This window comes from Maniola jurtina, chromosome 14, assembly GCF_905333055.1.
Source record: "Maniola jurtina chromosome 14, ilManJurt1.1, whole genome shotgun sequence".
NCBI lineage: Eukaryota > Metazoa > Arthropoda > Insecta > Lepidoptera > Nymphalidae > Maniola > Maniola jurtina.
This window is the reverse complement of record NC_060042.1, coordinates 11353604-11368150: the sequence shown is the minus strand read 5'-3', so window position 1 is coordinate 11368150 and position 14547 is coordinate 11353604. Positions and strand designations below refer to the sequence as shown.

Sequence of the window (14547 nt, the reverse complement as noted above, 5' to 3'; positions counted from 1 at the left end):
TATGGAGAACCCAGACTCAGGTTTCCTCGCGATGTTTTCCTTCACCGTTAAAGCAAGTGATATTTAATTGCTTAAAAACGTAACTCAGAAAAGTAAGAGGTACGTGCCCGGATCGAACCCTCAACCTCCCGAATACAGACGGACCAGGAGACGGACCTCTTAACCACTACGCTATGATGGTTCTACCTAAATTACCCTCGGCATTTACCTAGATAACCCCATTAATAGCTGAAAATCCATATTTAAAAGCGCTGATTTGAGCCTGGGCGCGCACCTCGCACTTTCCGAAATTATTTGCGTTTAACCAAAGTATCAAGCTTTATTAACGGTGAATTAAACGTACACGAGACAAGAAATAGAGAGCAATGGAGGAGCATCGTAGAAAAGATTGCATCTAAGGAGAGCCACGATCCTCAAAATAAAACAACGCAGGAAGAAGAAAACATCGTAAAGAAACCTGCATGGGCTGCATGCCTGAGAATTCTCCTAAGTGTTCAAATGTGTGTGAAGTCTGCCAATCCACACTTGGCCAGCGTGGTAACTATGGCCAAACCATTCTCTGAAAGGAGACCTATGCTCACTAGTAAGCCGGCAATGGGTTCATGATGCTAAATTTGGGACTCAATCATAATAATATTGCATATCTTCACTAAATACAGCCATAACATTAGTACCTACACAAAATACTAAAAATAGCCATAAAATTACCTACATAAAGAATTATCATTAAATAGGTGTTTTCCTGTCCAGCTGTCGCGTAACACCCAGCGGAATCCCTTATTTCCTTAGCATAATAAATTAGGGCGATGAAAGAATTAACGTCACTGAAAGAATGTCTCTTAGTAAGAATTTTTTACAGTTCCCAATGAAATATGTTAGTCGAAAATTGATCTAATTTTTATTTTTGTACAGCTGAAAACGCTTAACAAACGATAAAAAATAACATATTATTTTGTAAAATGACACACGGTTTAAATTAATTTCTTTGAACTATCTGTTCAAAGTCGTAGTTAGCTATTTATTTTTGATCTTTATTCTTTTCATGTTAACGTTAACTATTAATATTATTTTGAACTGTTTTATTTTATAATAGAAATAGATATAGCTTAGAATTTTAGATACAAATTACTTAGAATTTTATGAGAAAAATATATTTCTTTCGCATAGGTATTACAATTCTAAATACATGCAGTATAGACAGATTCGCAACAGATGCCAAATAATAATTAATCAGATAATTTTGCAATAAAAATCATAAGTGGAAAAGTGGTGTTAATTGTCCAGTGTTGCTATATTTGTTGCGAACAAGGAAAATCATATTTAGATATTTTCTTTCCAAGTGTAAATTAAAAATTTATAATACCCCCGACGCGGACGACGATCCAAAGTATTTGAGTTTTCCAAAACATCATTTTCAAATAAATAATTATGTATTTAGGCAACGTCCATCTTGACAGCTTGACATTTGTCAATTGTCATAATATTATGAACCTAACGGTTATCTAACCTTCTTTTCTACAAGAAAACTAGAAAAGAGCTGATAACTCTTAAACGGCTAAACCAATTTTTTTAGATTATAGCTAAGAACACTCTCGATCAAGCCACCTTTCAAACAAAAAAAACTAAATTAAAATCGGTTCATTCGTTTAGGCGCTACGATGCCACAGACAGATACACAGATACACAGATACACAGATACACAGATACACAGATACACAGACACACAGATACACAGATACACACGTCAAACTTATAACACCCCTCTTTTTGGGTCGGGGGTTAAAAATAACAGGTGTCACAGCTAAATTATCGGATTAATTAATTACGTACCTACTTCATGCAATGTTTCACCATCGGGAAACTTATTAACTTATCCAAGAAATTGCTTCCATTAGTGACAAACAAAAGATAGACCCATTTGACTCGATTAGGAATAGCAAAGGCAGGGAAAACGGCAATTTTTCTTCGTCTCGCCCTACAGAAATTTCATTTGAAAGGATTTTAATGGTGTAACAGTGTCATTATACTATCTGATCCGATATCATCAATGCTATTGTTTGAAATTCGGTTTGAAGTTCTCCAAAATAATTTTAATTTCGGCATAAACTTTAGTAGATAGGCACTTATGTAAAAAATCACGGCGCTGTTGTGATTTGGTTGAAGGACAAACCAACAAACAAACTTTCGGATTTATAATATAGGTAGGGATTTGGCACTTGCATTAACTGTCACTTGCACTTGCTACTGCTCTTCTCAGACTTGGGCGCGTTTGGAGCCCTCAAAGCTTTGGTTTTAATTTACGTAATTAATTATCACCACTATATCGTACAAATTTAACAATTTCGACCATCAAAAAGAGTACTATTGTACCTACTTTGAATAAATGATTTTGACTTTGACTTTGACTACTTAACAAAGTGTAAATCAGGCATTATATTATTATACTTACCGCCTTTTTGTATTTACATTTTAAGTTTTCTTTTTTATAACCTGTCATTTGATGGTGCAATAAAGTATATACATACATACCTACATACTTAATAGAGATAGAATTCTAAAAGTAAATGTATGTTCCAGCCCTAAGAAGTCCGCATTTTTAATAGGGTAAACACATCTATGCCTTTTGCATGATGTGAATATTATAATAAGAACATTTTTCTTAACATTCAAAAAGCAACGGGTTTTTTACTTTGAAAGCTCTTTTTCATCTTAAAAAGGCCTTGATGAGCGTTTTACTTAACTACGTGGCTACTTCAGAGCCGAGGCATTTCTTAAATTCCTTGGAATTTCTTGTAAGATGTTTTTCATAACTACGAATTATGAAAATTTTATTATGAAGTGTAAGTTAAATAAGTGAAGTATCTATTATCTACCTACCTATTATTTTACGTCCTACCTCATAGCTCAAAAACTAAATACTAAGGCAATTTATTACAATTTTATAATATTATAAGATATTAATATCAATATTGATACCAATAAAAATCACATACGAGCTCTCCCGAAGTTAGTATGCCATTAACCTAATAATAAAAGGAAGAGTAAGGAACTCATAAAAAATGAAAATATTAATTTTCGGAACTAGCCCGCAAACCTCGTTTATCTATTCTCACTCTTAGTATAGGTAAAATAGTATTATATGGTATATACGATTTCCTTTTCTCAGTTTGGACGCGTTATAATCTAAAAATTAAATTAAATGACCTCTATATACTACGCCCCCAAGTCTGTGCCCAAGTCGCCAATCTTTTTATAATATTTATGTTCTTCTGAGAATAGGTATAAGTATAACTCGTGTCCTGAGGACGAAAATAACAAAACCAATTAATCCAGCGATCCTAATACCCCGTCCACACACTGCCCGTGTGGCATGGGAAGAAGCGAGGAACGGAGGCAGAGACGTAGGCTGAGATCTATAGATCGCACTTTGACTTTGCTCAGACTTAAGACACTGTCAAAACGAGACAGCGTTATACCGCTTGCATAAATCTGTCTCGTTTTAACTGAAACTTAAGTCTAAGCAAAGTCAAAGTGCGCTCTACAGATTTCAACCGTAGTGTGGCCGCGTTACTCGCATTTTCCTCGTTCATGCCCATCGCTCCTTATTTTGTCGGTAAGTATGCAATATAGCACGCACGCTGTCACATTTTCGACGTCCATTGCGTTGCAAAGGCAACCGACCTAGTGCAGCGCGTCGCGATTAATTGCGCGAGTAGAGCAGTGTGTGACCTTTTTGCAGCGTGCGAATTCCTGCCCATTAGGTACTCATTTCCCCAAGTCTCGAAAATGGGATAAACAAATATTTAAGGAACATTTTGTCGCTTCCTCGAAATCTCGCCGCCATCACAATTTAATTTTACGTTTCCTTTGAAGGAGGGAGATAAATCATCGGCTTCCATTTCTTCCAAATAGGACAAATAGGATTATTTTTTATTGCTACTGAATTGACAAAGTTTTGAGGTAAACAAACAGGCGTGGGGTATGGAATATGGACTTTTCCACTTGGTGGATAGAGTCATTGGGAGCCGTTGGACATAGCAATACAAAATTGTGGTGTGGAGATCCTTACAAAAGACTAGTCCTAATCCATGTCTCCAGCACCACATCCCGATAGCGTCAATTATCTTCTTCTTACTTTCTCGGAGGATCCACGTTTTCGAAGCGTAGGAATATGGGGAACACGAGTAGGTACTCTGAGTAGTCGGGTCTTATGGCCTTGGTTACATTACGGTTCCTCCGTCAACTGCAACTACAAGCATCGAGTGCAATTATTCATCCGTACTAATATTATAAATGCGAAAGTGTGTCTGTCTGTCTGTCTGTCTGTCTGCTACCTTTTCACGGCCCAACAGTTTAACCGATTCTGACGTTTTTTATTTATTTTATTTATTTACAGTGGTTTCTGATTATGAGAGTTCTAACTGACTACGAGACTGTTAAGGTAAAATGCTTTTATAGTTAACGAGATGTGAGGTAAGATTATAAGATGAAAATATATACTGACAGCACAAGTAAGTATTATTTAATTTTAGTTACAACATCGCGTATGTGTTTGTATTGTAATCGGACTTTAACTGTATTTCTCGCGAAATCGAAAGGAAACGTTATTATGTAAAGTGTTAAATAACTGACATTTTCTCTGTTATTTCTCATACAAGCGCAGTGAAGTGGTCATTGGTGTCAAAAGCTTTATATAATTAACTTTGTACCGAAAAATGGATAGTGTTATCTCCTAATTATCTGGTATCGTGTTTTGGTTCCCTACTATCGTCTAATTACCGTGATAAGAATTTGACGTAAATGTATCGCGGCGCAAAAGTTTACATGTAGTACCTTTCCAATATGAATCTCATTATGATGAGTAACTAGTTGGTTGAACCACCAGTATAAGTAAAATAGAATTTCGACAAAGAGTTTAACCGCCGATCCTAACTCGGTTGGACAGTATTCGTGAAGCTTCAAGATGTCCTCTTCAAACCACCAAAACCACCAGACCAAAATCGGATGGACGACCAAAATGCCTCAGTGATTGAGAACCATCTCGGCTGGGCAGTAGTCGGGAAGCTTCGAGATGTCTTCTCGTCCAAAATGCCTCGGTACTTGAAGACCATAAAATGCCAATTCACACCAAGCACGTACACGCGTGCGTGTACGCGCGTGTGACACTGCGTAGTGACGCGCGTAAACCCCTAACACACCGGGTTACGCAAACGTCCACGCTTTTCGCAAGCGGTGCACGGTGTGCCATGTTTCATACAGTTCCATACATTACAACGCAATGGTACGCGCTACGTTTACGCTTACGCAACGCTTACGCAGTCTGTGTGAGTGCGTGTTGCCACTAAGGAAATATTGATTCTAATTGTCGCAAGGGATCTCATAAGAAAAAACAAAAGAACAAAAACAACGTCAAGAAAGCTGCATGCCTAAAAACTTCCAAAATGTTCTCAAAGGTGTGTAAAGTCTGTCAATCAACGCTTGGTCAGCATGGTGGACTATGGCATAAGCCCTTCCCAGTCTGAAAGTAGACCTAAGTTTGAACCTAGTGGGTAGGTAGACGATAGGTTGTAATGATGATGATGTTAAGTTCCCGAGTTAATGTGTAATTACACTAATATTATAAAGGCGAAAGTTTGTGTATATGTGTGTGTGTATGTTTATTACTTCTTCACGCAAAAACTACTGGATGGATTTGGCTGAAATTCGGAGTGGAGATTAGATAATATCCTGGAGGATAGATAATATCCTAGATTACCACATAGGCTAGTTTTTAATCCCGGAAAATCAAAGAGTTCCCACGGGATTTCGAAAACCTAAATCCACACGGACGAAGTCGCGGGCGTCAGCTAGTTTAATTTAATTCAGGTTGAGATATTTGCTTAATTACAATATCTGATATCATAGTTCACCGCCAAAGTACTAATATTATTAAGTAATTTCCGCCATCTCGTGCGGTGATGTCACAGATTCCACTTTACGGCTTCTGGAGCTGCGAGAAATTACGCTCTTAATGGAAGCTGTTAATTAACTATATATTAGTATCAAACTCAATATTATCAAGTTTAAAGGTATTGATTGATTTATTGTGGTGATAGTGATAATGATCATTTATTTTTAGGGTTCCGTACCTCAAATGGAAAAACGGAACCCTTATAAAATCACTTCGTTGTCTGTCTGTCTGTCCGTCCGTCCGTCCGTCCGTCGTGGCTGTCAAGAACACCTATAGGGTACTTTTCGTTGACCTCATCGATGTGGTTGACCTAGAATCATGAAAGGCAGGTAGGTAGGTCTTATAGCACAAGTAAAGGAATAAATCCGAAAACCGTGAATTTGTGGTTACATTAAAATGTGTTTAAATTTTCAAAGTAAGATAACTATGGGGTATCAATTTTATGAAAGGGCTTTACCTGTAATTCTAAAACAAATTTTTATTTATTTTTATGCATAATAGTTTTTGATTTATCGTGCAAAATGTCGAAAAAATACCCGAGTACGGAACACTCGGTGCGCGAGTCCGAGTCGTACATAACCGGTTTTTGATTCATGAATATATGGTCTTGGACTGTAGTAATAAAATAATGTGATTGTGATTTTGAAAATTCTTTAGGTAATAAGGAATTCAAAATAATCCAATACGTAGTTAATACTACTTATAGTAAATCAAGGAAATTACTTACTTATTCGTTCGCAACCCTAGGTTTCAAAGACCTCGTGTAAACCTGCAAAGGTGAGACATGTCAAGAGCTTTTCAAGTTGAACGTGAAAGCTTTTGTTCTAAAAATATCTTAGACTATTGTTACCCTTGTGGGTTCAATACTGAAACCTACAGAAACCATAGGTAGGTATACAAAAATACATAACAAACATGTACCTAGATAAAAGTTCCAAAAAAACCGGTCGGGAAACGGGAAGGGCCTACCCTATAGGATAGGTTTTTTTAGGACATTATTATAGGGAACTCTCGGGCATGCGGGTTTTCCCACTACTAGTGGTATAAGACACTTGTCGGTCTCCTAGTCGGGGGTCTGGAGTTCCACTCATCTCTAACTTTTCAGAATGTGCGTTTGAGGCACTTAAATATCACTTGCTTTAACGGTGAAGGAAAAAGTGACAGTAGATATTTATGATTAATATTGAAATATGAAACAGTCTGAAGTTATTTCAATTAATTTTCGTAAAGAAAATGTAATTTCCGTACCTCAAAGAAAGTGTAGCTTTTAATTACATACATAGGATAAAGAAGCCACAAAGCTTCGACGTGCCATGTCATTAATTAATGAAACGATATATCAATCTGTCTGAAGCGAACGAAACCCTTATATCCGCTACCGGTATATAAGGGTAGAACCCTTTTAATACAACCCCCTTTTCATATTAGACAGCTCGAGATTTTCGGAACCCTTTTTCAGGATGGTAAAAAAACAGACAAAAATATCATCATCACCTAGGTATGGGAATACAACATGATGTTGCTGTTAAATAAAAAATCAGCCAAGTGCGAACTGGACTTCACACACGAAGGATTCCGTACCATGGTACAATGGTTTATTTTTTTTTAATTCTCAGGGCGGCAATTTAGAATTTTTTTTTTTGTTGTTATAGCGGTAACAGAAATACACATTATGTGAAAATTTCAACTGTCTTCCTATCACAGCTTAAGAAAATATGCAGCCCGCTAACAGACAGACGGACGAACGTACAGTGGAGGTAATAAGTAATATAATAATAGTAGGAGGTCGTTCCAAACTAATAATATAAATAAAAAAGTATTTTTATTTGTTACTTGTTTACGAGTACTTCCCATGGGCTTACTTTTTTTACTTTTGGGCGAGTACTTTTCATGCATGGGAAATTGCACATGTCTCGGAAAAGCTTCTAGGTACTAGGTACCTAATATTTAATTAATTCCTTGAAGAAAGTTAAGAAACGCTTCTATTTTAATATTTCTTTATTTAAAGTCGTATTTACATTGCTGAGAATTTTGATCCAAGACCTCTCCTGTTACCGATTCGAGCATCGATCTACAATTAAATTGCAAATCGATGGATTTGGATCAGTCAATCGCAATTGATAAGCATTATCACAACTATACCACACGTTCCTCGTTTCCACACACGTCTCTATTGCAATAGTAAGATAGAAAAACCACAGCCTCTGATGCCGTCATAAAATTTTATTTTCTAACAAAAATCTTCAGCTCACCCCGATATTAAAGAAACCTTAAAGCTATAAGATGAACTGAAATCCCAAGCTATTCCGTAACTAAGTCCTCTTAAGTAACCCGATCAACTCCGTAGGTGGTTATTACAAAGTATCTTACGTGCAATCGACGACTAAAATTCATTCTGATACAAAAGAAACGAGGTTATGAGTAGACTAGAAGAAGATTTTAGATTTTTTTGGGTACCGTACCTCAAAAGGAAAAACGGAACCCTTATAGGATCACTTTGCTGTCTGTCTGTCCATCCGTCCATCCGTCGTGTCTGTCAAGAAATCCTATAGGGCACTTCCCGTTGACCTACAATTATGAAATGTAGTAGGTACAAGTCTTATAGCACAAGTAAAGGAATAAATCCGAAAACCGTGAATTTTTGGTTACATCACAGAAAAAAAAATTAAAATGTGTTTCAATTTTCAAAGTAATATAACTATATCAAGTGGGGTATCATAATATTATGAAAGGACTTTACCTGTACATTTTAAAACAGATTTTTATTTATTTTTATGCCTAAAAGTTTTTGATCTATCGTGCAAAATGTCGGAAAAAATATCAGAGTACGGAACCCTCAGTGCGCGAGTCTGACTCGCACTTGGCTGTTTTTTTTTAATCCGGCGGAACCTGACATCCCGTCTCACGGAGTCCACGGCACGGGTGACTGGAGGGCTTGCGGCTTGCTTTTGATTTCTAATTTTAATATTTATTTATTTTTAAATGTTTAAATATTAAGTAGGTATACTAATCCGGTATTTTCTTTTTCGGGATAAAAGTAGCCTAAATCAGTCTCCGGGATGCAAGCTACCTCTGTATTAAATAGTTTTTTAAGGTTTCAAATCATTAGTATCTAAAGAGTCAGGTAATAAAAAAAAACATAGAAATATTGCTGTGAAAGAAGTGCCATGCTTGGCAGAATATGCGATTCTACCTAATATTTAAGACCAATGTATATTTTACCATATTCTAGCAAATAAACACTTCTTATTCTTATTATTATAAATAAACTCTAAATTATTATAACGGAAAAGTTCCGAAGTTGGGAGCGCAACTGTTTTATACAACTGAAGAACTACTCAGTAATACAGTTCTGTAACGTGGCATTCTAAAACAAGCTCGCGCAAACTTATGGCAAACAAAATTATGTACAAGAAGCTGAATTTTCCCGAAATTCTATTCTACGAAAACATTGCAAAACATTTGCATTGCCAGCCCGTTATTGCAAACTTTAAAGTTCTCTATAACTAACGATATCATAATTCTTTTAAAGTTTTAAAGTTAAGCTTGATAAACTGTCGTATATTGAAACTTGAAATTTTTCAGAGTAGAGAAAGAGTAGAGATTTGAAGTTTTAAACTTTTCTAAATTTCCGTCAGTGGTTAAAACTATGTGTTAAAAGGATAAGAGATACTTTAAAGAAATAAATAAAATAAAATAAATAACTAAATTTTATTTCAGGCAATAAAATTACAACCCATAACAAAAAACAAACAATATGTAGCAGATACAGGAGGAAAATAAATTATTTTTGTAATAACGAGTGTAAATTAAAAATTTATAACACCCAGTATTACAGTAACTAGAAAAGAGCGGATAACTTTCAAACGGCTGAACCGATTTTCTTGGATTATAGCTAAGAACACTCGATCAAACCACCTTTCAAACAAAAAAAAAACCAAATTAAAATCGCTTCATTAGTTTAGGAGCTACGATGCCACAGACAGATAGTTACACAGATACACTGATACACAGATACACACGTCAAACTTATAACACCCCTCTTTTTGGGTCGGGGTTAAAAATAACAGTTAAAAACGCACGAGAGTAAAAGAAATAGCGCTGTACAAATGTGACCCAAGTGTCTTAATTTTAAGTCTTCACTTTAGGTACGTGTGGAACATAATATGTTCAACATATCGACTTCTTTTTTACATATTAACTAAGGTATATTATAATATCATTGACACACCTGTTTCTCTCGTGGATTTTCGTCGATTTCCCTCTGTTACGTCACTTATCTTCATTCTTTACACTCTTCAACTCTCACCACAAAGAACAGAGCCTGCGGTCATAACGATATAAGAATCCTCGACCCATTTCATTGTACGAGTAAAGACAGTACACACGAGTACGCCACTTGTATGTTTTTAAGGATAAAAGCAAACTGTAAATGCGCCCCTATCGAAGAAAATCTATTATTTCTTTTAAAGGTAATTGAACCTGGCCAGGACAAATGTCCCGAACAGGCCTTTTGCAAAGGGAGGGTTTCGAAAGAATTCGAAATCCCCGCCCAATTCCAGACATTCAGCGAAATAAATTTTAAAATGTACAAGAAATTTCAGATGCGCGAATAAAATTCAATAGCCAGCTACTGTTTAATTCATTTTACCCTCAAATGTTATTTTCGAAAGGCAAAATTTTACTAACTGGGAAAATTTTTCCCCGTCAAGTCAGACGAAACAGATCCCTTCCGAAACCAATTCCTGGGTACTGCCTTGGCATTAAAGAAACGGAGATGCAGCTGTTACAAATCATCAAGTTTTTTAAAAGAACTAAACGATTTTATTACGGCGAAGATTTAGGGTTATTTCTTACAACTTTCCTATATTTAGTACCCATTACATAATGGCCTATTAAAAGCAGATGATGTAAACATCGATGACACAAACAAGTTTATTTTAGGGTGGCTTCTCATGGGATGCGAATACACAAACTACGCAACTGCAATTTGATCGAGATAGACTAGCTCAGTGTGCTTGGTTTCAGATTTTACATCATAATATCTACGCTGCTAGAATCAAGCACACAATAACGTCCGAGTAGGTACAATGGACCGAAAGTTCTCTGATTTCAAGTCAAAAATGCAGTAGGTACCACCGATTTTAATTTCAAAAATTTCTTGGAGTGCTAGCTGTAGATCTATGGACGCTTTGAAATAAGGTAGTTAAAGTCCATTTTACATATTATTTCGACACTCAAATTCCATCAAAATTGTTGTAAAATATGAAGCATCACTCTGGCTTACAAAACACCGCTGTGTTAGGGGAGGTTACCAAGAATATAAGTCTAAGATAATCCTAATCCTAATAATATTATACCTACTAAATCTGAAAGTGTTTGATATTTGTATGTTTGTTACTCAATCACGCAAAAACTGTTTGACGGATTTGGCTGAAATTTGGAATAGAGATAGATTATACCCTGGATTAACACACAAGCTACGTTTTATTCCGGAAAATCAACGAGTTCCCGCGGGATTGTGAAAAACGTAAATCCACGCGGATGAAGTCGCGGGCATTAGCTAGTAAGTCTATAAATAAGAATCTGCAGAAGAAGAATAGCAGTTCGTGCTGTGACGTCCCGGGAGAAACAACCATTACATCGTGAGGACAGTGACGTAGATAAATGAAGTAACTCCCCCTGTTAGCATCTATCCCTTCAGTGAACTGTCACCTTGGTCGCCTTCCTGTTTGACATCTCTCGTTCAGGGATCAGACAGCTGATTCGCTTACTCAGTGTTCAACACTGAATGATAGCCACCGAGCTAATTTGACGTTGATTTATTCCACATTAATGCTTCGCTGAGTAATGTTAAAATATTTTTTGTAGAAAACCTTCAATGGATTAAAAATAAATGTCAAATGAACTCGGTAGCCATTCAGTATCAGACTATAAGAAAAATTGTAAACGTGTAAAGTGTTGTTTTGTTACCTCTAATTTACAAGACATTGTCGTGCTAGGTATATCATCAAAACTTATTAAAAAAAAGAAGAAATGCACACAGCTCATGCTTTCATGTCCCGTGAGAAACCACCATTACATCTTGAATACAGTGACGTAGATAATCAAAATAGCATGGATCGGTTCAGTGAACTGTCTCCATGGATCGCCTTCCTGCTAGATATCTCGTATTATGAGGCGATCTGACGCGGGGATAATAGACTCAACATAAGTATAGTTCGAATATTGCTTAGCTATCGTACAGTTAAAAATTCATAACACACACACAAAGAGCTACAAGGATGATATAAAGATGATTTATATCATCCTTGTATATCATGGACTTCCGCAAAATAATGCCTGTTTCTATAATAGAAAAGAGCTGATAACTTTCAAACGGCTGAACCGATTTTCTTGGATTATAGCTAAGAACACTCTCGATCAAGCCACCTTTCAAACAGATAAAACTAAATTAAAATCGGTTCATTAGTTTAGGAGCTACGATGCCACAGACAGATACACAGAAACATACGTCTAACTTATAACACCCCTCTTTTTGGGTCGAGGGTTAAAAATGCACATATAAACCATAATCGTATGTTATGTTCTTAATATATTTGACGGTTATATACCCAGGGAGCACTACAGTCATGAGTTTTAACCCCCGACCCAAAAAGAGGGGTTTTATAAGTTTGACGTGTGTATCTGTCTGTGGCATCGTAGCTCCTAAACTAATGAACCGATTTTAATTTAGTTTTATTTGTTTGAAAGGTGGCTTGATCGAGAGTGGTCTTAGCTATAATCCAAGAAAATTGGTTCAGCCGTTTGAAAGTTATCAGCTCTTTTCTAGTTACTTCACTTGTCGGGGGTGTTATAAATTTTTTATTTACACTTGTGTTTCTATTTCCTGAAGGTAACATATGAGTCATATAAAAGCAAAGGTAGCAACATCCAGTTTCATTAAAATGCGAGTAACGGTTTTTTTTTTAGATCACAATTTATCGCGAATATTATGCTATGTTCTGTATGGTTTATAGTTGAAGAATGATTTTAAAATTATGAAAAGTAGAATAGAAATTCACAATAAAGTAACACATTTCCCAGAAAATATCAATTAATTTTGGATGATGCTGGTTTTGCGACCAATACCTGGATATTGCTGCTTTTGCTTCAATTTGATAAGGATATTGATAAGGGTATCTTTTTTGAGTACAAGAAATGTAAATGATCTTGATACTTACGAAATTTTTAGGAATGATAAATAATAAAATGTAATTGTATTTTAATGTTTAATTCTTATACTTATTCTTATACATATTTAAGTTTATTAATTATAAAAAGACATTAAAAATAAAAAAATCAGACGTGCATATCCTCAATTTCTTCTTGCGGTTCACATAACTCTTCACTGTCTGGACATTCAACTTGAATTTCAGCATTTAATAATGTTTTAATTAAAAAATAACAATTATAGCAAAGAGAGCTTTGTGAAAAACAAATCCCTATCTAGTATCTACTACAAACGACATATAAACCCTCTTCACACGCCATATGACGTACTCGCAGCGATATAAAAGCGTTATAAAATCTTTACTGGGTCACATTCACGACTCTGAATGCACTTAATTACATTTTATTTGCTCCAGTCGAAGGATAAGCTCCGTACCAGAATTTAAATTAAAAAATAAAATAACACAGCGTGCCCCAATTAGCTCTTGTGTATACAAAACCGGCCAAGTGCGAGTCAGACTCGCACACTAAGGATTCCGTACCATCGTGCAGCAAGTAACACTTTTAATTTTTTATCATTTGAATGGCTACCATCTTGAGATTTTTATTACATAACTAGCTGATGTCCGCGACTTTGTTCGCGTGGATTTAAAAATCCCGTAGTAACTCTTTAATTTTCCGGGATAAAAGGTAGCCTATGTTCTTTTTTACGTCAAAGGCTACATGCATGCCTCCAAATCCATTAAGCCGTTTTTGCGTGACTGAGTAACAAACATCCAAATATCCACACTTTCACATTTATAATATTAAATAGGATAAGTATTTAATAACACAGCGACTAAAATACATACCTACTCTGTGAAAATTTCAACCCTCTACCTATTTATATGAGATACAGTCCACTGACGACAGACGGGTGGAAGGATGGACGGACAGACAGTGAAGGCTTAGTAATAGGGTCCCGTTGGCATCTTTCAGTTACGGAACCCTAAATATGAGAGTTGGTACTCGTATTTTATAACTTTTTCTCGCAACAGAACAATTTGCCCCCAGTAGTACTAAATCTAAACTATCACGAGGTGTTACTATTTATAATCCCGGGGTCTCTTTTGACGTTTGTCGTAAACTAGCCGATGCCCGCGACTTCGCCCGCGTGGATTTAGGTTTTTCAAAATCCCGTGGGAACTCTTTGACTTTCCGGGACAAAAAGTAGTCTATGTGCTAATACAGGATATTATCTATCTCCATTCCCAGCCAAATCCGTCTAGTAGTTTTTGCGTGAAGAAGTAACAAACATACACACACGCAAACTTTCCCCTTTATATATTAATGTGATCTTCCATTTTTTGATTCTAACAATTTTTTATTATAAATCAATTTTACTA

At 35.9% G+C, this 14547-nt stretch overlaps 1 protein-coding gene across 2 annotated transcripts in view; it reads right to left on the bottom strand.

Moving 5' to 3' along the window:
* Positions 1–14547, bottom strand: part of LOC123872037 (ankyrin repeat and fibronectin type-III domain-containing protein 1) — a 217487-nt gene that overhangs the window by 177534 nt on the left and 25406 nt on the right. The gene's annotated exons all lie outside the window — the stretch shown is intronic.